This window comes from Copidosoma floridanum, unplaced genomic scaffold (assembly GCF_036245765.1).
Source record: "Copidosoma floridanum isolate Cflo_tuat_1 unplaced genomic scaffold, Cflo_Japanese_pri ptg000001l, whole genome shotgun sequence".
Lineage (NCBI taxonomy): Eukaryota > Metazoa > Arthropoda > Insecta > Hymenoptera > Encyrtidae > Copidosoma > Copidosoma floridanum.
Window position 1 is genome coordinate 11570807 of NW_028321878.1, and position 23859 is coordinate 11594665.

The window sequence follows — 23859 nt, forward strand, 5'->3', positions numbered from 1 at the left end:
ACACAAGAATCAGACGCAACAGTAAAACGTGTTTCAGCTCACTCGAAAAAGTTGCTTGTTTATCGGCTTTACTTTTGTATGAAGGGATGGAATGAACTTTTGGTCAAGTTATTTTAGCCATGTGTCTTGAAAGTAAATCTAAATTTTTTAAATTTAAAATACGGACTAAGGTTGGGATAACTACGAGCAGGAGATGCAAAGGTTTCAGAGGATGCCGAAAATAGCGTCCGTAACTACACCCATGTTAAATAGAATGGGAAAATAGGGAGGGTAACAGGTGTCTCAATGGGATAGTGGAACACCAGGGATTTATATATTTTCCTGTTTTTGATCCATCGTAGTGGCTATGAGACGTGTGCTGTTTGAAAAAAGATATTTGCTAGTCGAAGATTCATTTCAAGTAGTATAGTTTTGGTTTGGTCAGCCGACCGAGGAACTTTAAGAAATAACGTTTTTTGCCATAGGTACTACCATTGGTAATTAACAAATGGTCAACTAATGAACTTTTAAACTACTGTCTTTACTGATTTCAATCAGCAAGCTCCAGCTTCCTTCATCGCCAACTTTTCGACCTCTAGACCTTTTTACACTGAGAGAAAAAAACCATAAATTTTACCGTGATTGTCCTTACAAAAATTACCGTGCAGACGGTAATCGTGGGACAAAGCGACATCTTGAGACTTTTTTACCTAACTTAGTCAATTTTTACCGTGCTGAACAGTAAAAATCGTCGGATGCCCAACAAAATTTCCCCTGACTACTCTTATATATAGATATATGTAGATAGATTATTGCAATGTAGCAACTTTGTTCAACTCGTCCGTACTCGGAGATAAAATCATAGAATGATTTGAAAAAAATTACACACGTTCCTCATAGTATCTTTGTAACAACAGTATCCATCCGATAATCAAAAACATTATCATCAATGCAAAAATAATCCTAACCTAAAAACATGCAACATACACATTGAGTCAAAAAAAGTGTGTTATAAATTTTCGAAATTTACATTTTTTTCGTACAACATCGTTCAAGTGGATCTCAAGAAAAAGTGTACAAATTTTCAGGTCATCATATTAATTAATCCCCAGTGGGGGGAAATTTTATTAAGCACCCGACGATTTTTACTGTTAGCACGGTAAAAATTGACTTCGTATAAGTCAAAAAGTCTCAAGATGTCGCTTTGTCCCACGATTACCGTCTGCACGGTAATTTTTGTAAGGGCAATCACGGTAAAAATTATGGTTTTTTTTCTCTGAGTGTAGCTGTGCCATTATCTCGAAATAGCCCAGTGTTTTCTCGAAAACCACCTAAAAATAACGGCCCTTGCTTTTTTTGTCAAAAAGTTGAATTATTAGCCTCTCTGCACCTCATGATACACATACACGCGCTCGTAAGCTGCTACGTGTCCGAAGTACGAGAGGAAAAAGAAAAAAAAACAGGAGACTGAACCGCCGCGCACGAATAGGGTGTGCGAGCGCATCTGCGATAAATCACATGCGCAAGGGGAGAAAAATGAAAGGGAGCGAGGGAAGAAAGAGTCCCCGATTAATCAAAAGATTCGATTTCCTTCTGGTGCTTCTTAAGGCTCGGCGCATTCATTTTTTGCTCGGCCTTTTTTGCTCACGTTTGACGCTAAACCTTTGATTTCCAAGTGGATTTTAAGTAAGTGAACGGTACGTTTTTGAGTGGCTTACGAAAGCTCAAGCGAGGGAAACTATTTTTCATTTGAGCTAAGACTGACGAAATAATTAAATTGTATAGCCTAATAATCTAGAAAAACGAGTTTCTGATGCGTACGCAAGAAGGCTATTTTTACTTCGGAAATGACGAGAATAAATATTTTTTCGTGAAATGTTGTTTTCTCGGGAGTTTCGAGAAAAATACGCTCCCGAGTGTACTTTCAAGCGACACTTGGAACAGCCCGAAATACCTCAAAAGAGTACGCAAACTTTCATCTTCTTGGACTCATTTTCTTGAGAATCACTTATTACGCGGGTGAGCGTCAAAAATAGCAATGCCAAAACTATTTTTTTCTTCTTGAATTTTTTCGTTTGCGCAAAATAATGGATTTTTCTTCTTTTAAAAAAAAAAAGGAATTTTTTTTTGTTGCTGCATAATATTTATGCTGACACGTGATCTGAATTTCATGCTGCGTCGGCTTTAGTAAAAGCACATTACATGTACGTGATGCATGAGTTTACATCATGTGGCTTTAGGTACTTCTCGCGTAAAATCGATGCCAGAGTTGCTTCGTTGGTCTGATGACAGGCCAGGGAACTATACGGTATGAGGAGGGACGTGAGGTTTGATTGGTTTTCGGAAGTTTCGATGGTGGCTTAGCTTCGCCTTGCGATGGGGCTTGGTGATTATTTAACTGATGCGAGTTGATCACGACTAAGTATTACTAAGCACTCGAGCAAGTAATATATACCATACATTGAATATCCAATATTCGTATTTTTTTTTATTTTTATAAATTTCATGATTTTTAAAAATAACAATCAGATCAAAAAAATTCGAGGTATTTGTTATGCAACCATATTTCATCAAAGGGATAAATCTTTTGATAAAACGTGATAAAATTCAAGATATTGGATGATAAAAAATATTTACATTCAAAGTAAATGATTTAATTCGATATTTTTAAGTAACGTAGAGCAAGTAACCAGCAAAATTTCGCTATGGTCCACCGAGTTACGAATTTTCTAGATGACATATTGAAAGAATGGAGAGCGTTTGTTCAAAGATTGCAAAAAAATCATATTTGACAGAACAAGGGAAAAAAATTTTTAAAAGAGGAGAAAAAGAAATGTTAGTGGTAAAATTCGAAATTAAACTATAAAATTCAGAAAGGAAAGAAAAACATCGAATAAAGTAATCTGTTATTCGGATAATTCTTTCGAGAATAGTAAGTTTGCGAGCGCAAAAAAATCGAGACGACAGAAGAGAAAAATTTATCTTCTTGGACCGAGTGATTAATTCATCGAGACGAATAAATCAACCACTCATGGAGCTTCACCGGGATTTATTGTATATTTTCGGTAATTTTCTAGATTGAATGACCTCTTTTTAATTACCGGATGTAAAAGCATGCTGAAAGAAAAAAAAAAAAAATTTGAAAAAAAGGTATACCCGGTTGTATAACGAATGCAAATATAGTTAGCTTTGGGAGAGAAGCAGTGGTAAAAAAATAAAAATAAAAATTGAATGGAAAAAAAAAACAAACATAACGCACAAAACAAAAAGAGAAAAAAAATATAGACGAAGTTGAGGTCAGATGCGGGAACGATGTATGGTTAGCAGAAAGGAAGAGGGGAAAAAAGAAACATCACAGGTGGGAAACTGCCAAATGGGAAAGTAGCCTTTGCGAGGGAAATATGAGAAATTTTTATGTACCGGCGAAAGGATGGGGTTCGATTTCTTGATTGGAAAAAAATGAATCTCTGCACACTGTATTTTTAACTCAGACCAGAAAGCTCGATGAGGTAGAGAAAATCCACCACATATCTTGCTACCTCCTATACGAGCCTCTACATAGTTTATTTCGGTTTTTTTTGGGAAATCTAATTTTTTTTATTGGCTCGTATATATTGACTATCAAATGCAGGTAAAAAAAAGTGGTTTTCCACTGTTTTGTATTGATTTTTGGAATCTGAAGTAATGCATTTAAAAGTTTTACTTTAAGTAGTGATTTTTTTCGATACTATTCATTCGAAACTATTACATTGAGTACTTCACGTTGCTTTGAAAAAAGTTCAACTTGACAAATGGATACACCTAAAGTTTCTAAAAATACGAAAATAAAAGATGCACACAAGTTTTGGTGCGAATAAGAGAAAAGTAGCATAAGGAATGCAGAGCTTTTACGGTTGATCTATTTTTCCAGCTTATACTTTCGAAAGAAATTTTTTTTGTTATAAACATACACACTCATACTGTGCTTTTTGTTCTCGTGTACTCTTTGGGGAAATGCGCGACTTAGATATTTATTTTTGTTTACGTGTGTCCTTCCGGAATACAACCCAAAACTTGCGTGATATGTCACTTTTTCTTTGCTCAAGTTTTCCTCGAAACAAATAATAAAGAATGGTACTACTTACCCGGCATGTGTGTGCATGTTTTTCTGAAATATTGATTGTTGTCATAACTCCGTAGTAACAAAATGCTTTTTAGATTTGGTCTCGAAATTCATTCATGCTAATGATATGATTTTGCTGATAGGCATTAATTATTCCAATATAAACTAACATACTTGACGTTATTAATTTGGCAGATCGAAACATTAGCATCCATCCCATTGATTATCGGACAAAGCTCATTAGATGATTCTAATTATTGTGATAGTTAATATTTGCCGAGGGAAAGGTATAATAGCGTTATTAATTGGTCTGATTGCGAAATATTGATGAAAAATTGAAAAATCTTGAAAATATTATGTATAAAAAATAGTATGAAATTTTCAACAACAGACCAATCTGCTTTTTCAAATCATGCCTAATCAAATGGCTCCTCCTCATAAGTTTGGAAAGTTCAATTCAGATAGGATCTTATTTTTTCGTAAAAAATAAGGGCGACATCTACTACCCCCATCAGAGAGGGTATCGATGACTCCTGCTAAAGTTACATCCAAGCCCGTAAAAAGTAACGAACCTGACACCATGGAAGTTTCGCTATCTACAAGATGGGAAAAAAAAGTTGATCGAAAAACATCCACGAGATAAAAGAAAATTAAGGAGGGGAAGGACTGAGAGACGAAAGGGCGAAAGCGTCAGCGATAAATGATACTTTCGATGGAGGACAGAGTGAAAATTTTTTGAAATTGTATTATCTTACTTGATAGCAAATTAAATTCTTCCAAATAGCTGCTGCTATTATTGACTTTGTATTGAAATAAAATACATAAAATAGTTTTTAATATCTCGTAATTCAAGTAGATACTGTCAAGATGAGGTCAGACGCCAACATGTATACTTTATAAAAATAAATGCAAACAACACGTTTCGATCTATTTGAGAAAACATGTTACATCAACGAGATAACAAAAATTAAGGCAGAAATAACAACAAAGTGGGGAAATTTTCTGTAAATAATATTTTCAATTTGAGACAAGAGGAAAAATTTATGAAATTATTTTAATACCTAACATACAAATAAACTTAATTTTCCAAAAAATGCTGCTGCTGTTGACTTTGTATTGAAAAAACATTCTTACGTTAACATAATTTTCCATACCTCGAGATTTCAGTAGATGTACTCAAGAAATGGTCAGACGCCCACATGTATACTTTATAAAAATAAATGCAAACAACACGTTTCGATCTATTTGAGAAAACATGTTACATCAACGAGATAACAAAAATTAAGGCAGAAATAACAACAAAGTGGGGAAATTTTCTGTAAATAATATTTTCAATTTGAGACAAGAGGAAAAATTTATGAAATTATTTTAATACCTAACATACAAATAAACTTAATTTTCCAAAAAATGCTGCTGCTGTTGACTTTGTATTGAAAAAAAATTCTTACGTTAACATAATTTTCTATATCTCGGGATTTCAGTAGATGTACTCAAGATGTGGTCAGACACCCACATGCATGTTTCACACGAAATAAATGCAAACAACTGAATTATTTAAAAGTTGAAACTATTATAGTTGAGCTATAGAAAAGTTGAAATTGTTGACTCGTTTGATTGATGTGCGTAACATATAAAATATTTCGTGGTGCTAGTAGATACAGTCAAGATGAGGTCAGACGCGTTAGTATATATTTAAGCAAAACCCTTGAAACGAATCGAGAAAACATAAAAATATCTTCGTTAACGCCAACACGGTGCACGGTCGAGGGTACTACACACTTTCCCACTCGTACGTCAGGTGAGGCGAAAAACAGAGAACTCGGGCATTGTACGGGAACCACAATACGCAAAAAACTCAACTCGAGCAAGCAGACGACAGGGCGTAAGTTGTACAAAAAAAAAAAAAAAAAAAAAAAGAGAGAGAAGGAGGAAAAGAGAAAAGAAAGAAAGGAAAGCTCAGGCGATCGTCTAAAGTGAAACAACTTGAAGCAGCTCTCTCTATTCCTCTGCCAGCGTGTACGCTGCTTCAACGGCAGTTTTCTCGGACCGTGTACGCACGCGGAAAAGCAAACGTGAGACATTTTTCCATCGCACGCACACACCTCCTTTTCCCTCGGTCTCTTCCTTCACGTACCAACACTGAGTGTAAAAAAGCCTCGATGTTGGTTTTTTAGCTCGCTATCGGCCGGGAATATAAACTCCATTTCGTTTTATTTGCCGTGGAAATCGTTGCCGGTCGATCCTTACCAACTTTCGCTGCTCCTCGCGAGTTCTGCCAGCCGCAGCGGTGGTTACTTTTAAAGCCATCAGGCCAGAAGTCCTTCCCCACTTCCGTGCTTTCGCGATCGTTTTCTTGCTCGAACTGGTAGTCGAAGTAGCGGTTCAAACGGCCGGAGCACACTTTATTGTTTTTATCGGGACTCTCGCTTTTCCGGAGCGCGAGCTCTCCGCGTGTAATCTGTCGGTACACTTTATGATCGAGTTCGTTTATTTTTACTTTTTTTCCCTTTCGCTCGAATCACTGACAAAGTTGAATACATTCTTTTTTTTGTCCTTGAGCTCTCTTTCTTACCTCCTCCACTACCCATGTTTTTTTGTCATACTCTTTCAGGTGGAAAGTTGAGATTCGAAGTTCAATAGACCGAAGATAATGTGTACACGCAGTACAACAAAAAGAAATCACTTTGTGAATTTAATACTATTCGAGTTACCTTTTTGTTTTTATTTTCTATTAATTATTAGGGCTAAGGTTCAATAGGTTCAGCATTTGAAGCCTTAACACGAACATTAGATGAATCCATGCACCTCAACAAAGTTCAAATGACAAAAAAAAAAAAGAAAGCTTAGACAAAAATATTGAATAAACCCACGTTTTGGAAAATCCATCCTCTTCATCATTCCCAATACTCAGTCACTTTTCACGGCAGTATCTATAAACTTTTTCTCGCCTCCACTGTGTACCGCCCACATATATAAAACTTCCCACACGGAGAGTGAGAGAAAAAAAAAACAGCTCAGCGCTTATATGGCTCGATGCCTTATTATTCATGAAACTATGATTATTTGCCGTAACTTTCACGCTCACCGAGTCGTGCTTGGAGTTTACGGCTTTATAATGCAATATCTGCGAGAGAAACGCGCTCGCGAATCCCGTATTTGCTGTGAAGAGTATATTATCCTTTTTATTGACTCCACCTCGCGCAAGCGCCGCTCTTGCGTGTATATACACCCTCTCCGAGATTAGTTTGATCTGATCGACGGTGGGTGCTTCAAGTTTTTAAAGGCTCGATGGATTCGAAATCTATTGAATTATGCAGATTAGGAAAGTAGAGTAACGATTGTTATCATTATCACTTCAACTCCTACAGCGTACAATTGAAGTAGTTATGTTGGAAGATTATAATAGATTGGGTAAAAATCGGTCTAAATACTGCTTTATTATTTATGATTTTTCTTTTTTTTTAATTAAAAAAGTTAGGCTAGTCTACTGTGTAAGTATACATTCACACCCCAGATGATCCATCAACTTGTGCAAGATGTACATATGGTTATTCATGTAAATAATGAGTTAATTTCCCGTGGAAAGCTGGAGCCATTGATGAAACTCAATAACTCCCTTCTTAGCTGTAATTATATTATACTTACAGAAATAAGAAAAGTTTAAGGGATGCTCAATGAAATTTCAAGCAAATAAAAGTAAAAATCACAGAAAGCATAAAAAAGTTCTCGTCCATTCATAACGGAAAAAAGACCCACAACGCATACCATTACTTGACAAACAAACAAGCTAACAAAAATCAGAGGGAGTAAGTTAGCACTCGACTCAGCAATCGTCGAAGAGAAAAAAGCGGAAGCGAGAAGTGAGACACTCGCGAGCGCAAGCCAAAAGTTCCTGCTTTCCATTCCAAACGAGAAATTACCACTTGATAAGAATACCGGCTTCTCCAGCCAGCATTAAAACTTTCCGCACCGCGATCGCTCGTCCGCCCACGCTTTTCCAATTCCCCCCAAACAGGTATATATACATATATACCCTATACATGGTACACACCGCAGATATCTTTGTGAGGCTTCGTTGCAACCCCCGTCATTATCATTGTTACCTCCCGCACGCGAGACAACCCCCTCCCCCCCACGAACTTTCTTCCTTTTATTTATCTGATTTCATGCGCGCTAAACTTGGTCAGCTACTCGAAATCTCGGACGAGTTCTCTTTGCTTACCAAAAACTTTTCCCGTCAAATGGTTACATAGCCTCCTCGGTCTCTTAATTATTGCGGTATCATCTCGTTGATGAATAAATTAATGCCCGCGTACTTTGCCGAATGAGTGTATACGAATACCATTTGGAGTTGGTTGTAACTTCGAACGCACCAAGTTGTAATTAAATCATCGGGAAACGGTTGATTTTGCTCTTTTACAGAAGGAGTTTATCAAGGGGAAGCTCGAAAAGTGTAATTTTACAGTCCCCGTGATTGTTTTTTCCTTCTTCTTTTCAATTCTGTGTACATTTCATGCAGGTTGGAAAATGACGAAGGAAACTTTGTAAGCTTCTTCCGTAAAATAATTTAGTGGCACAGCGATAGAAGTAACATTAATAGTAATGACGAAGCGAAAGAAAATAATACACGGTCGACATAACTCTGCTTCCTTCATCTCGCGTTTCAGATAAAAACACATGAAAACCAAAGGTGGTCATAACGAGGGCACGGGTCGCAAAGTGAGCCAAAGCAAAAAACGAGACGGGCCACGTTGTTATCGAAGCGCGTGGAGCTATACCACTGCGCGTACCAGCGTTGTACCGGCTTTTTATCACTCCCCGCGGGCTTATGGTTAATTATGTTTATCGCTCCCCTAAAAAATACAAGCAGTGCTCTTGCGCGAGACGAATGCAAAATTGCGCACCTACGGGTCTCCGCTGTTCCGGAGAGACGAGTGAGCGTATATGATGTACACGCATACTTACACTTGTTGTAATATGTTTTGTGTCTTACTCCTGTTATTCATTCCGCTCGTCTGAGCGCAACTCTCTCTCTGGACTATCCCCTCTCTCTCTATATCTCTCCCTTCACTCGTGTTTGGAAAGGGCCTGCTGGTGTATAATAATGTATATATACTTGTGCTGCCTGTTTCAGATTTTATTTAAAAGTTGTGATTTTGCTGAAATGGAACTTTTTTTTTTTTTTTTTTTTTTTTTTTTTTGGAGAATAAGTTCCGTTTTATCGAAGAAAAAGTTTTTTATACTTTACGAAAAATTTCTAAAATGTAATTGTGTAAGCCATCAGAAAATAGACAAACGGGGTTATCAAAGGTAGGTAGGTATCAAAATAAATGTACAAATATTGGCTACAGAAAAATGAATGACTATGTAACAAGAATAATAATAATAATAATAATAATAATAATAATAATAATAATAATAATAATAATAATATTAATAATAATAATAATAAAATCAGTAACAATTTCGCTCTAGAATGTCTAATATGTGTTGTTTGTGCCTAACACGAAAAACTATAGAACTTTGCATGAATTTTTCGTTTTTTTTTTCAATAAAAAAAAACGATGCTTTTGGCAAGTTCTTTCATAAAGATCACGCGAAGTTACAGTCACGTATATTGTTTTTCGTATCCTGCATTTATTTTCATAATATTTTACTTTGATAAGGAGCACAAACGTAAATTGCTTTTTCTCGACTCCTTTGAAAGCAAGAAATTCCAGTGTCACCGCCTCGCTGCGATGAAATAATACTCCCAGCAATGAAAATGTTTAAACACAGTTGAGTATACAAAAGGACAAACACAAAAAAAAAAAATCTCTCAGCTCACGAGACGCAGCGAGGCATGAAAGAAGAAATTTTTTTTTTTCGTACAAATTCTCACGTAGCCTAGCCCCACTGCTTCTCTTTTCACCGTCGAGAAATCAAGTTACACAGCTGCATCGGCGACGACGATGAAGGCTCACAAAGTTAATGCTCGCACCACTTTGCGCTAAAAGCTCGAGCACCCCCCGTCTCCCCCGATGGATGGCCAGTTGTTGTCATTGTTGTTGTTGCGGTCTTCTCTCTTTTCATCGTCGTCGCGTCTTGAAATTTTTGGGCGGGCGTAATTCCTTTACGAGAGCAGCTCTCTAATAGCTCCTACCCTCCCCCTGTGCCCCGCTGAGCAGGGCGTTTTTAACTCGTGACAAGCTTTCGAGGGAAAGGATCGAGCGCCTTTTGTACGCGACTAGTTGTTAAGGAAGAAAAAATGGGACGAGGGTGAGGCTACTCTTCTCGGACGACGGGTGGTAAACTGCTTATTTTTTAGGCCCTTTCGACGCCCCTTGCGCCCCCACATTTGGAGCCACGGGGGAAATAAAGTGCGAGGGTTGAAACATTTTGCTGCTCCGCGTCTTCTCTTATCACTCCTAGTTCCTTAGACCTGGTACTTTTTTTCAAAGACGTCATTTTTTTGTCGGAGAAAGGCTGTTGTATTTGAGGCTCGGTTTTTATGCCGTGCCTTTCAACTGATTTAATGGAAGTTTTATGGTTTTTTTTTTTTTTACTGCAAATGGATTTTTTTGGCAAAAGGTTCGGTAAACAAAACCACGAAACGAAACACAAAAATCTTAATCACAAATTGAAATACAATAATAATCGTTTGAAAAAATTACATATGCATAAGTAGTAAGCTTTGCCATTCCACCCCTCTAAAATCACAGTACTTTGAGTCCTAAGACTTACGATTAAACTTTGATGGATTGCTCATTTTATTTGAAATGGTATCAGCTTACGCACTCTATTTGTCGTCTAAAAATACAAGTTATTAACCTTTTGACTTTATGCAGCACGCCAATAGTAAAAAAAAAAAAAATAATATATCCTTAGTCCTACACTGCAATACCCGAAATACGAAAGGGTTGCCGCAGGGCCTCATTTCCAACCAAAGTATCTCACCTTTCCTTCCTAGCTTCCACCCAAACACCCATGGGTCTCTTGTATGATTCTCTGTGGCATAAAACAGGTCTACGACTCGTCAACTCAATGTCCCATTGCATAAAAAGTGAGTAGAGACGAGAGCCGAGCTGCTTCATCGTCCTCCCTCTTCCGCCGCTTTCTCCGAGGAATTCGCCTTTGACTAGCAAAAGAGAAAGAGCCAAACGTAACGAGGTATTTTCTCTCTCGCCTCTGCCGGTATCAGTCGTCTTGAGTCGCTATCCTGGAATCCCAGGGCAATATGCACCGACGACGCAAAGGCTCGCTTTGTCGCGGTGAGTAGCCCCCCCCCCCCACTGCTTCGCCACTGTTACTTCCAGAGTATTACGTTTTGTCGACGTCTCCCTCGCTGTAGCCTCTGCTTGTTTCGCAGAGTCATTTTGCAAAGTACGCACAGAGACCCGGCAATCATCCAGGATCACAGTGCCTTACACTTTTTTTTTGCATATGACACGCTGGTGCAGTTCTATACATTTCGTTACTGTTTTTTACTTCAGCAATTAATTTTCGAGCTGATGGGATTTTTATATTTCATTTCAAGTTCTTGTGTATTGCACGTAACAACGAAAACGTTTCTTGCACTTTTAATTTATGCTCTTGAGGTCAGCAGGTAAGTCTCCAAAGTAATTACCGCTGCCATCGCCACAGCGCTGAGTCTACAAGATCCAAGCCCACCTGTTTCTTTGAACTAAAAAAAAAAAAAAAAAAAAAAAAATTCCTATGCACTGTATGTTCTTAATTTTCCAAAAGCTGTCCAAAGGAAAAAAAAGAGAGCCAGTATGAATCCACGGAAAGTAAATGTAACGAAATAGGGAGAAGCGTTATCGCAAAAGACGCTTCTCTTATCTCGCACTCGCTGGGAGTACGCGGTGGACGGAAACCCCTCGTAATGCGCAAGCAGCTCCGCAACGAGGTTAACGTCGGGGTCCGTTCCACAAGAAGCCTCTCTCGTTCAGTTGGCAGCCGAAGTCTCGGGGACGGAGAGATAAGCCGGCGGCGTCAGCTGCAGGGGCCAGCGTCGACAACAATAAGGGGGTAAAAATAAAGGGAACAGTAGAGCGCGGGACCCTCTCCGGCTCGGGTATGCGCAACGAGGCTGCGGATGAAAGAGCCTTTTCTTTCCTTTCGACTGTTTTACGCGCCCTGCCACGCGACTATGGAAAAGAAATAGCAAGTGGTTGATAAGACGCGCGCGGGAGGGGGTTATCCTTCGAGGATGACGAAGGGCGTGGCTGGATGAAAGAGTGAAACCTCGCTGCTCTGGCCTGGCTCTTCAATCGAATACTTACAGCGCCGCCGTTAATCCGAGCGTGTTAAATTACACGTTTTAAGAGTATAGATACAACTTTTGTTTATTATAAAGTATATCGTGGTGACGAGGATAATAATTTTGAGAACAACCAAGGCTATGGTGCACCAAGTGGTTTACTAAACTGGACACTTTCGAATGGAAAAATCCAGTATAGGAAAGCTGTGGAATAAAAAAACTTGGCTGTCACTGATTTAACACGTTTACAATGTTTTACTCTCTACAGCCTTCTTATGTCAATCGTGGATGAAAAACAATAGTTTAGTTTAATATAATAAGTGAAGTGATTTACGAGGCATCGATTTAGTTGTTTCTATAACTTTATAATGCATTTTATAAAAAACAGAAATTTTGATTACATGCTTTAAACGTGTACTTTGGCACACTTTGATTTTACAATGCACCTCGGCTCATCTGGCTTTGCGTACAGTATTACCACAATCCGGTCAATTAAAAAGCATACCGTGATATTCGAGCACACAGGTATGTTTCTGTAAAAAAAAAAAAAAGAAAAAAAGAAAAAAGAAACAGGCATAAACCAAGCTTGCATGGACAATAAATTTACAAACCACGGCCCGGGACTCGATAAAATCGGCCATCAAACACGCGTGAGGGCAACATATAGTTATTCATCATTACCAACTATGCGAATATACTAATGTCCATAACTCCCCTTTCTCCCCTCAATTGAAAAAACAATCGCAAATTATCCCACAGCCGGCTTTTGTCCACCAGATAGCGCATGACAAACGAACCCGAGTAGTATAAAATAACAGCATCACAACAGCGCGGCAAAACACACGACCAAGTGGGATACACCCCGCGAACAACTTGGCCCCGATTCAATAACAATTAGTCGACGACTCGCAGTAGCTGTGCTTGTTTACACGCGCAGAGGGACGGCGCGTGCCAGTATAACCGACGTACACTGAATCAGTCAGTACATAGCTTTGCTCGCAAGCATAAATAAACAGCTGCATCGGGGAGCTTCTCTCGTGCTCACCCGTGCACTTACACCCTGTACACGCGTGCCCAGATACATACCGACATGTATCTATGCCGGTGTGCAAAGAAAAGCCGCGGGTTTCGGCTTTCGGCGTTAATCGACTATCGTGATTGCGTACGAATCTTCCGACTGGCTGTGTGAGCGAGGGTGAGCTTTGGTATCAAACGCAGACAGGGACGAAGAGGAATGCAACGCGAACGTACGAAAGGATATTCAACAGCGGTTTCTCTCAATCCCTTCCGATTTATTCGGTCGCAAACGAGGTGATACCCGATTGGAGGAAGCTGGGGTGGCAATTACTTTGACGCGTGCTGGTGAGGAAACTTTAGCGTGGCTTTCGAGGTATGATACAAAGTGTCGTGGAATTTCAAGCACGACGAAGATTGGGTTATCGAGGGGTGACTTTTTTACTGAGTCTTTGGAAAATAGAAGATCGATCGAGGGGGTACTTTTGAAAGCTTTTCGAGATGTTTTCTGAATGTTTTTTTTTAGTTATTAAGGCCAAATTTTTTATTTCAAGGTGTTTCTTGGTTGTTTTCATGCTTTCGAATTTTTTACAGTCCTGGGCTTGAGAAAATTCCACCCAAGAACAATTTAGTTAAAGGGAAAGGTAAAATATCGGATGTCACGGAGAGTCTTTCCGGAATAAGACAGTCAAAGCTTTCGGTTGTCCCGGCGGGGACTCTGTCTGAGCGTACTAAGATCGGCCCATCGATTTTATATTGTCATATTGTATTTTGTATTATTCACAGGTATGTGAAAGCTAAAAACTTATAGTTTAATTTTTCAACTCAGCAGTATAATTTTTAATAACACATCCAGTTTTTTTACATTAATTTTGTTACAAGTCCAACGTACATCAGTTGATTAATGTTAGAATTAAGTCGGTTAAGGTGAAAATGTTTTATTACCGTATAAAGTGATTCGTATAAAGTGGTTTGAAAGGTTAAACAATAATAACGTAGATATCGGCATTTAACTCCACAATTGAATAACGATAATCGAAGACCATTGATGAAATTACGCGTAGCTTGCCGATGCGGAATCAAATTAGGGGTTGTCAATGATCCAAATTGCTTTGATCAATATTAATGATGCAAGGAACGCGTCCGCGGAATATAAATCCAGTCCAACCGCCGAAGAGACAGTATTGCTAGTAATCAATAAGATGCAAACTGTACGATTAATTCACGAATTGTACTTACTTGAATATCAAAGCGTAAAACCTTCTTTGCACTATTTACTTGAAATCAGGAAAATATATACATAATTTTTGTAGTATCAGTTAATTAGTAGATCGTCAAATGAAGTGACAACCACCATAACGACCATTTAATCTCCAAACTGTCTGTTATTTGCTTGATAAATATCATAAATTCCATATAACATAATTTTTAACCGGAGAACTTGAGCAAAAATAAGAGAACTGCGGAGCAATGTGATTACACACAGCATAAGACAAGATAAACTAAAGTCTCTTCCTTTTCCCGTGTTTTCCAAGATAATAGCCTTGTCGTCGTCGTCTTCGTACTCAGTTAAAGCCTTTGCCAAGCTTCTCTCATACCCTTCGTGAACGTAAACGTATGTATATCAAGTATAATATGGATTTTACGATGCACTGATGAATTCATGCATTTTAAGGAGGGATCACGCGTTTGTACTTCCCCACGATGCCCTTCTGTCAAGCACGAGCTTGGGCGTTGAATGTATAACGCCACGCGCGCACACACACACGTACATCATGATCAATGACGTAGAGAGTGAAGAGCATGTGGTACGCAGTTATAAGATAACAAAAAAATGAGGATTTTACGTAGAGTAAAGAATTTTGGTTTTTAAAATAATTAGAACAATTTCTTGGAAGATTAAATGAAAGAGATTTTCCTTCGAGTTTAGTGGAAACATGGAGCTAGTTCAAAGTACTGACTTGAAGAATCACAAAATTTGTATTTACATCTTTAGTTGGTGGGCGCTGGGGATCACACGCTTTATTTTTACTGTTGAACGGCTGTGAGACATTTTTAGACCAGATAAAGAGGTCAGTTAGAGGCAACAGTAAAAAAATCCATCCACAATCCCTGCAACCTTAGGATGGCAGAAGGGAAAAGACTAGATCGTGGAAGAAAGTGAGAAAAACTCGGTCTCTCCAGCACGAGACCGCAATTGCTGGGCACGTTTGAATAATGCGGGGAATTCCCGATTTTCGTGGGATCGCACGTGAAACAATGCTGTGTTCGCCCGCAGAGTGTGGAGCAACCAATGAAGACAAAATTCATGAAATACGTGACAGTGGACGGAGAAGGAAGTGGGTAAAAATTGCACAGAGGAAGAATGGAACAAAAGGATGTGCCAATATAAATGAGGTAGAGGATTAAAAGATTTACGATCAATCGTTACGTTATAACAGTTGAAGAAAATTTGCTAATGTTTCCAGCGAAAATTCGTGACTTTGTAATACTTGCGACACGCATTTAATTCCAAAGCGTTAGGATATTTATCAAACTGTTCAAGGAGAGAGAATACAAAAAAAAAAGGGAAAATGGGTGTCCGGCCAAGGGAGGTGAAACATCTTAGTGGCAGCTAGTATCGATTTTTCAAACGAGTCTGTCTTTATCGTTGTTTTCCAAGTGAGCAATAGTGAGGGGCCAAATAAGTGATTAGTACGACCAAAGTCCCTCCGAGCTACTTTCCACTAGTGAGCTGACTAGGGAATGAGGTGGGAGAATAAGAAATAATCGCTTTCTATTCCAGTGGTAAGTGGCTTACTTATTTTTAATTAATAAATTTTTTACCGTAGTTACTAGCGATTCCGTACTCTTTAAGGACCTCCGGTATAAAATCATAATTGACGTCAATCCACATGATCCATACATTCAATTAAATACAAATATCATGGGGGTACGTAATGTTAGCGATGATTTATTAATTACTTACTCGTGGTACGGTTAGTACAAAAAGGAGGTATTGTAGTAGTTGTATTACTACATAGTAAACAAAAAAGGTGTTTAAATGCTCGGTCAAGCAAAAAGCAAAAAAGTTGATGTATGGTAATTAGTCGGTGTTTGACTGCTTCTACGTCAGATTTAAAGTGCTCAACGCGATACTCTTTGTTTTTTTTTCTGTCACGAGTTTGCTACGTACGTAGAGATAGAGCAAAGAGGAGTTTGTCGTTTGATTTTTTTACGAACGCGTCAAATTAACTGTGCCATTAAAAGTTGCAGTTTGCAGTTCAGTAGACGCGCCGTTGGTTTTGTTTCTGTTTCAAATGGATATCCTAATTAGATTCGGATGGGCTTGGATGGAAATTTTTATTCGCAAAAAGTTTTCTAACAAACGCTGAGGTTCATGCAGAGTCCCTTTTTTTTATTTTAAGCGAGGCAGGGATCGTTTTTTAATGAAAATTATTTTTGTCTTTGATGGTAGATGTAAATGTTTATTTAAAATGTAGGTACAAGTGAGCAAAAAATAAAAAACTTTCTCGACAAAAGTTACGCTTTCGAAAAAAACTTAATAATTACACTTGACCAACGATGAAATGACAATATGAAAAAGTTAGTACACAAAAGGCAATTATTTATTTAAGTACTCTACCGAGAGACAACGAAACTGAGGGTTCGTTGGAATTCACACAAATTATTGAAAGAAAAAAGTTCGATCCAAATGAAGATGTTGGAACTAACTGAGAATCCTGCACAAGTTGAAAAGTACTTTTTTTTTTAAATCTTCAACACTCCAACAAGATAGCCAATGATATACCACAGTTATCTAGTATCAATAGGAAACATCTATGTACATATAAAAAAAAAAAAATCACGCGGCATCTCAAGCGTCCCAGCCAATCCACATTTCTTTCATTGTCGAAACACCCGAAACTTATACACTTTCCGCAATTTCATGAAACTCTGTTTTTCAAAACTTAAACCACTCGCCTGTCGGTACCGAGGAAAAGAAATCAAACAAACAGAGCAAGAGATCCGGCTACTCTCGGTAATTCGTTCGCCCACTTTATCCTCCAAGAGTCGTCGTAGTCGTCGCCGTCGTGCGTCACTGTTTCCCATTATAAATCCTCACGGACGTATCCACGCGCGTGTCCCTTTCACCCATAAATTCATCCGCAAGATATAATACACACCATAAATTTTATCGCCGCACGGCATCGTCGTCGTCCAAACAGTGTTGATTGATAACCCTCTCGCTACACAGTGTACACTTCCAGTTTTCCATCTAGTTTCCAGGATAAAAGGAAAGAAAAAAAAAATTATGATTCAGAAACCCCTCCTCTGAAAAAATGAAAAAAAAAAGAATTCTGATACTCACCTTCCCTATTTCCATACTGAAAAGTCAATCTACCTGCACTGCAACCCACCCATATAATATATACATACTACACTAGTATCGAGCATATTGGTATCGGGGAAAAAGAGTAGACGCTGATATCGAAGATATAATCGAAAGTCTGCAGTTCGGCAGTCTGGTGTATATTTTCTCCATGCACGTGCGGTCAATATTCCTACGAGAGGAAAGGGAGTGTTTGCTCGTACGTGTGTATAGTAATTCTCTCTCGGTATCGTGCGCAGAAACTTTGCAACTTTCGCGTGCGCGCCAGTAACCAGCGGACCAGTTGATGAATACAAACGGCAAGCGAAGCATAAGACAGGATTTATGCGCTTCGGGCACAGGCTAGTCGTTATACCATCACTGCTGCATGCACCCCAACTGGGCAGTGTGTATACAGTTGTGCGCGTTTACGTAGGTATACATAATCGATAGCCTTTTAGCGCAGCTGCGCGGCGGATCCGACCGCGTAAGCGATCTGCAAAATCGGCTTGAAAGCTCGCCCGTAACTGATGGACTAGTCGTGCTATTCGCGATCGGTGCGCTCCTGTTATTTCGCCTTTCGTACCTAGTAATGGGCTAGTATTATTACTTTTTTTTTGTTTTTGTCCAAATGTCCATGGAAACAAGTGACAATAGCATTGTACACTCCCCGACGCTTTCTCTCGACTAGATTTAATCCACGGGGGCCCAGGAATTTCCCATAAACAAAGAGCCCGGCGTTAATTAGCATTTATCAAAGCGCGAGCTTTAATTCTCGCATTTAATTAAAACGAAATTAAGCTCGCGCGGTCGTCGTGCGAAATAAAATTTTCACCGCACAGTGTGTACACGCTGGTGCTCGTAAAACGCACAACTGGGCGTTGCGAGTTGAAAGCATTTTTAGAAAGACGCGAGTGTAGCTTCGAATTAAGGGATGGAAGGGAAGTGGAAAAAAAAAGAAAACAAGGAACGAGTCGTGGGAATGGAGTTTTTGCTATTCTCCGGGCGAATTAAAAACTCAACGAATTCAACGCACCCGCGCAAGTGTCGATCTATGGAGTACAGTGCCGGGAGCTTAACAATTTTCAGCGTCAACGCTGGTAAACCCGCTTTCGCATGCCTATACACGCGAGCGCAATGAAAGCTGGGGGAAAAAATTCATGCATACGATGTGTTCTCGGGGGCGAGCGACGAGTTTGCCGGAACGAGAAAAAAAAAAAAAAAAAAAAAAAAGACGTAGCGGATGAAAGCGAAAAGGGATGAAAGATACAGAGGCCCATAACTATGGTTTTGATAAAATTTGCAGAGAGAGGCTGCTCCGCCGCTGCCTTTTTCTTTGTCGCGTAGGAACTAGGGAGGCGTTGTGCATCACAAAAATTACAAACGTCACGCTTCGTAAAGCGAAACGTCGCTCTCTTTCCTCCCTCAAAGTGTTTATACGTACGTATCTGCAGGTCCAGACGAAAAAAGTGCCAGTTAATTAACTCGTACTAACTCTTTGGTCTTACTTTGCCAACTCGCACGTATATACGCGTTTCACTTTGTATGAATTTTATTTACCTTGTGCTCCTTGGCGCGTCTACGTTTATTCGTGCAGATGGAACGTATGTACATACGTGATAGGCTTTTCTTTCTGCGCACAAATGGAACAAGAAAAAAAGAAAAGGTGCCGGAAAGCCGGGCCAAGCTGAAGATGTCACGGGTAACCCAATTTGCTAAGTACGTGCAGACAACGAAAAAAAAAAAAAAAAAAAGAAAGAAAAAAAAAAGAAAAAGGGAAGACAGAGAAGAGAATAGGGTACGAGGTGGCGAAGAGTCGCCAGAAAAAATAATGCGAAGGGATTTAGAGATGGTGTACAAAAAAAAACAAAAAACAAAAAAAAAACAGAGAGATCCAGCGTAGACAGTAGCTGAGCAGCGGCAACGTTGCCCCTCTCTCATTGTGACGCGCTAAACTTTGCCCATAAATTTATTTATCCTCAGCCCGCGCGTGATACCGTATATACACACCCTCCGCTAAAGTTTCGTCAAGGAGTACAGTCCCGGTGCTTCTTTATTTCGCGCGGGCGAGCTTTTCGCGGACCCTCCAGGTATATACGTGCGGCTACTTTCTTCCGGACATATTTTATCCCTCATCCTCTTCCTCTTCCTGCACCGTTTTTTTTTTTTTTTTTTATTACTTTTACGCTGCTTCTTTTTTCTCTTTCCTTTTTCACCTTTTACGTTGATTCCTTCTTTCTTTCTTTTTCGCCGGCGAAGTAGCCACTACCCACTGTTTACTCTATATTTTTTAATTCTATAGCTCAATAACTTCTGGAATCTGTTTCATTGATTTTTCCTTGTTTTCCTTTCTCTCCATCTATCGTTACGTTACCTTGATGTTGTTTTCCTTTACCATGGCTTTTTCCAATATTGATTTTTGAAATTTCACGCGTAAACGTTTAATACGGAATATTAGTTGGTATTAGTAGAACTTTATTCGAATACCTAGAAAAATACATGCTATTTTGAGGTGGCAAGGTAAAAAATATTTTTACAACATTTTTCTTTTTACTTTTTGTAAATTTTGCGGTATGGATGTACAGTTTTGCACTGCCTCATACTGTGAAATATTTTTATTTTTTTTTTACGCAAGAACAAATTAGTGAGTACCCAAATACCTTTGTCGGTTCAATGCAGTTCTCAAACCCAAAAATGTCATTCCATTCGAAAAGGTAAAAACTCGTAATCCGCAGATTTCAGAGGATCACGATTGTCGCGCCCCTCTTCAAGTTGAAAGGATTAAAGACGATTTTTTTGAGAAATCTCATTTCTTCCTCTGGCCCATTCATTCACTTCTTCCTTTCCAGTTAAGCATGAAAAAGAAAAGGGAAGAATATGCCTTGACGAGGATAAACTTTGTAAATAGAAGGATCGAAGAACCTGACCATCAGCAGATAGACAGACGGCCAGGCCACGCGGATCAAAAAATTACATACGTGCCGTTCAAAGTAACGGGGTGTCGTCAAACGTACACACACACACATACCCACCCAAGCGTACCGCTCTCCGGAGTCTAATGATGCGCCGAACGCAGTTGAGCAATGCTGACGATGATGGGAGTCGGGGAACGAGAGCAGGAAATGGATATAGGGATCGGCTGGTGCACAGAGGCGATATTGCGCACGCCAAGTTTCATTAACCGCATCGATTACGAAGATTACAGGGAGCGGGGGGGGCCTTGATTGGAAATTCGGGCTCTGATGCGATTGCTCTACTTTCTCCCCGCCCCACACGCTCGGGAAATGATTTTTAATGTTTACACTGCTGGATATTGGAACCCTGGTGTATACGTGGAAATTCACGGGTCGATCCGTGCATGTATAATCACTGGAAGGTGATTTTCGCAAGTACGAGATTACTCGCGCCTGTTACGGCGGTCCAGTTTAACGGGTCACTTTTGAGTGCAGGTTAACGGGGTCAATGAGAAAATCACATCCAAATGTCACGAGCTGAAGTACCGATTCCAAATAACTCTCGTTGGGAGAAAGAGGCGCGAAGCTCGCCAGGTATATGTACCCTTTTAAGGAAGGCTTTGAAATAATAATCGGAAGACTTGTGTACTGGTAGCTTACGAGTGAGAAATTAAACAATCTCCATTGTTAATAATACACCACCGAGTGCATTTATCTGTTTTTGATTTAAAAACGTGAGTGATTTATGAGTTTGGAAGCGACAATTTCTCGTCATCCCTAATATACATTTATAGGTACGTATTCAGAAAGCAGGCCAGAAAAAAAGAGGGAGAAGAGTAAAATAAAGTCTCGAGAAGGTATAGGTGCGCTATGCGTAATAGGACGGTTTTACGGTGCAACGAGGGTGAGGTGGTTTAGTAGCGGAGGAAGAAGCGCTAAGTCAGACTTGCGGCCCGATAAAAGTCAAATAAGTTTTTTTTTTTTTTTTTTTTCTTTATTGCACCGCGACGGCTTTCTATACGCACGTGAAATTTGTGTTTGCGCTTTACGAGCGTACAGTCTGGAACTTTGCCCCTCGACCCCTTTACTTTTTTTGCCCTGAGAAGGTACATTTATTTATGCACGCAGCTTTCCATTCGTCGTAAAGTAGCTGCAGTATTAGTGGTAACGTCGTCGTTTTATATTCTTTTATCGAAATGGCTACGTGCACGCACGCGAGTTTAGCGAAAACTATCAATTTGACCATTAACTTTGCGCGTTACCTTTGAGGTCTGCATTTCTGTACATGCTCTCGAATCACGTCCGAAAACTATACACATGACGTCTCTGATGCCCTTTCCACTTTTTGTTTGTGTAAATTAAATTGGCGCAGTTTGTTGTTTCCTAAAAGTTTACTTCTAAATGAAGACGTGGCACATGAGATACGAACTGGGTAAAGAAAACGCAGTTACGAGTGACATGAAATATTTTACAGACTCGACGATATTTTTCACATTTAAATCTTTAAGTGGAAATATCAGGATTTGGTCAGACGTTGACCCATTTCAAGCTCATGTTGAGTAAGACTGTTGAATTTTTATTACGGAGCGCGTAAAACAACGTTTCGTAATCAATCTTTATTAGGATAGTTTAGTTATGATTAGAAATATTTTGTGGACTCGATGGTATTTTTCAAAATAAATTTTATAAGTAGAAAAGTCGGGCTTTGGTCAGACATTGGTGAAATTCGAGCTTACGTCAAATCAAACTACTAAATTCTGATTACATAATAGATGGAATGATGTTTAGTAAAAAGAAACAGTTAATTTTTGTTAAGATAGTTCAGTTGTTAACTAATGAAGTTCGACTGATTGTCACGGGAGTAGGAAAGTTACCGAACTCGTTAGCTACGTCTCTACGAAGAGAACTAGGTTTTTTTGCAATCCAATGCAAGCACCGACTCGGGATGTAAATTAATTTTAGTAGAGTCATTACAACTTTACACGCCATTCTCAGTGACAACAACGACTATCATTTAATCAAGGCAAATACCAATGTCACTAGACACCACCTGAAGTTGGCTCGAGGTGTCTCTTAACAAACGCACTCAATTTTCATCGAAATAACACTGAGCGAGCAATTTTTTCAGATTATTAAAATAAGTTTGATTTATGTAGGTGATCAAATGAAACATTGGACTTTCCAACTTTTGACCCGAATGATACTTTCTCTCTTGACTTTTTCAACTGAAAAGCAAAAACAAATCCACATGTCGATGTGCACGTATGTTTTACGCTTTCTTCTAACGGAGCACGGAAAATTTTCACCGGCATTAAATTCGCTCGCGTCAGCAACGCTTCCATGTTTCGCCGAGTCTTCGTCTTTCCCGCCGCTGTTGGCAGTCCCCGGAGAATTATCCATCTCACCGGCAACGACACGCGGGTACACGTCTCTCGGCAACCTTAACTCCCGAATAGAAGAGGAGGACCCACCGCGTACGTGCAGCTCCACACATACGCACACACATGTATACACACTGTCGAGGTACAACAGCGTGCAAAGTTGCGGTTGAGAAGAGAAGGGGAGGAAGAAGGAACGGTCGTCGGAAAAAGTCAGAGCTTTTGGTGCGCTTGACAGTTCTCGGACCATAATTTTCCATTGGACGGATCGTAAATTTTGTCCTGCGGAGGGACGCTTGTGAATAATATCGCTAATAGAGCCGAGCGTGCCAGTGAAATCTTTCTCAGTGGGACTGATTGATGATGGAATACGAAAAGACGAAAGAGAGGCGGAATGTACGTTCTTCAGGAAGACGACGTATATGACGTACCATCGCAAACACGTTTCGTATACCCAGGTATCCTCTCTGCGTTTGTCAGTTTTCTGCTGCTGGAGATTCATAGATTGCTGATGAATGTGTGTACGCAGTGATGAAGAAAACTTTGCAAGATGCAGGACACGGGTTTGGTGTTTAGCTCATATAAAGTTATAAGCCTGAAAAAATAAACTTCCATGATTGCATGAAAAAAAATTTCAACCTCTTTCTCTGTCCTTTTGCTTTTACCCAAACGTAAAATTTACAACCGTATTTTGCTTACAACCCCACACCAGATACACCCACTACCCGCTACGTACTGTTTCCTTTGATTACAGGTAACCTGTTTTAACAATTCACACCAAGAGCAAAGGAGTGGGAGGGACAGAGACGCATGTCTTCTCTATACACCGTATAGGCGCG

At 39.4% G+C, this 23859-nt stretch overlaps 1 protein-coding gene across 3 annotated transcripts in view; it reads right to left on the minus strand.

Annotated features, from left to right (window-relative positions):
- Positions 1 to 23859, minus strand: part of LOC106642229 (zwei Ig domain protein zig-8) — a 266917-nt gene that overhangs the window by 15197 nt on the left and 227861 nt on the right. The gene's annotated exons all lie outside the window — the stretch shown is intronic.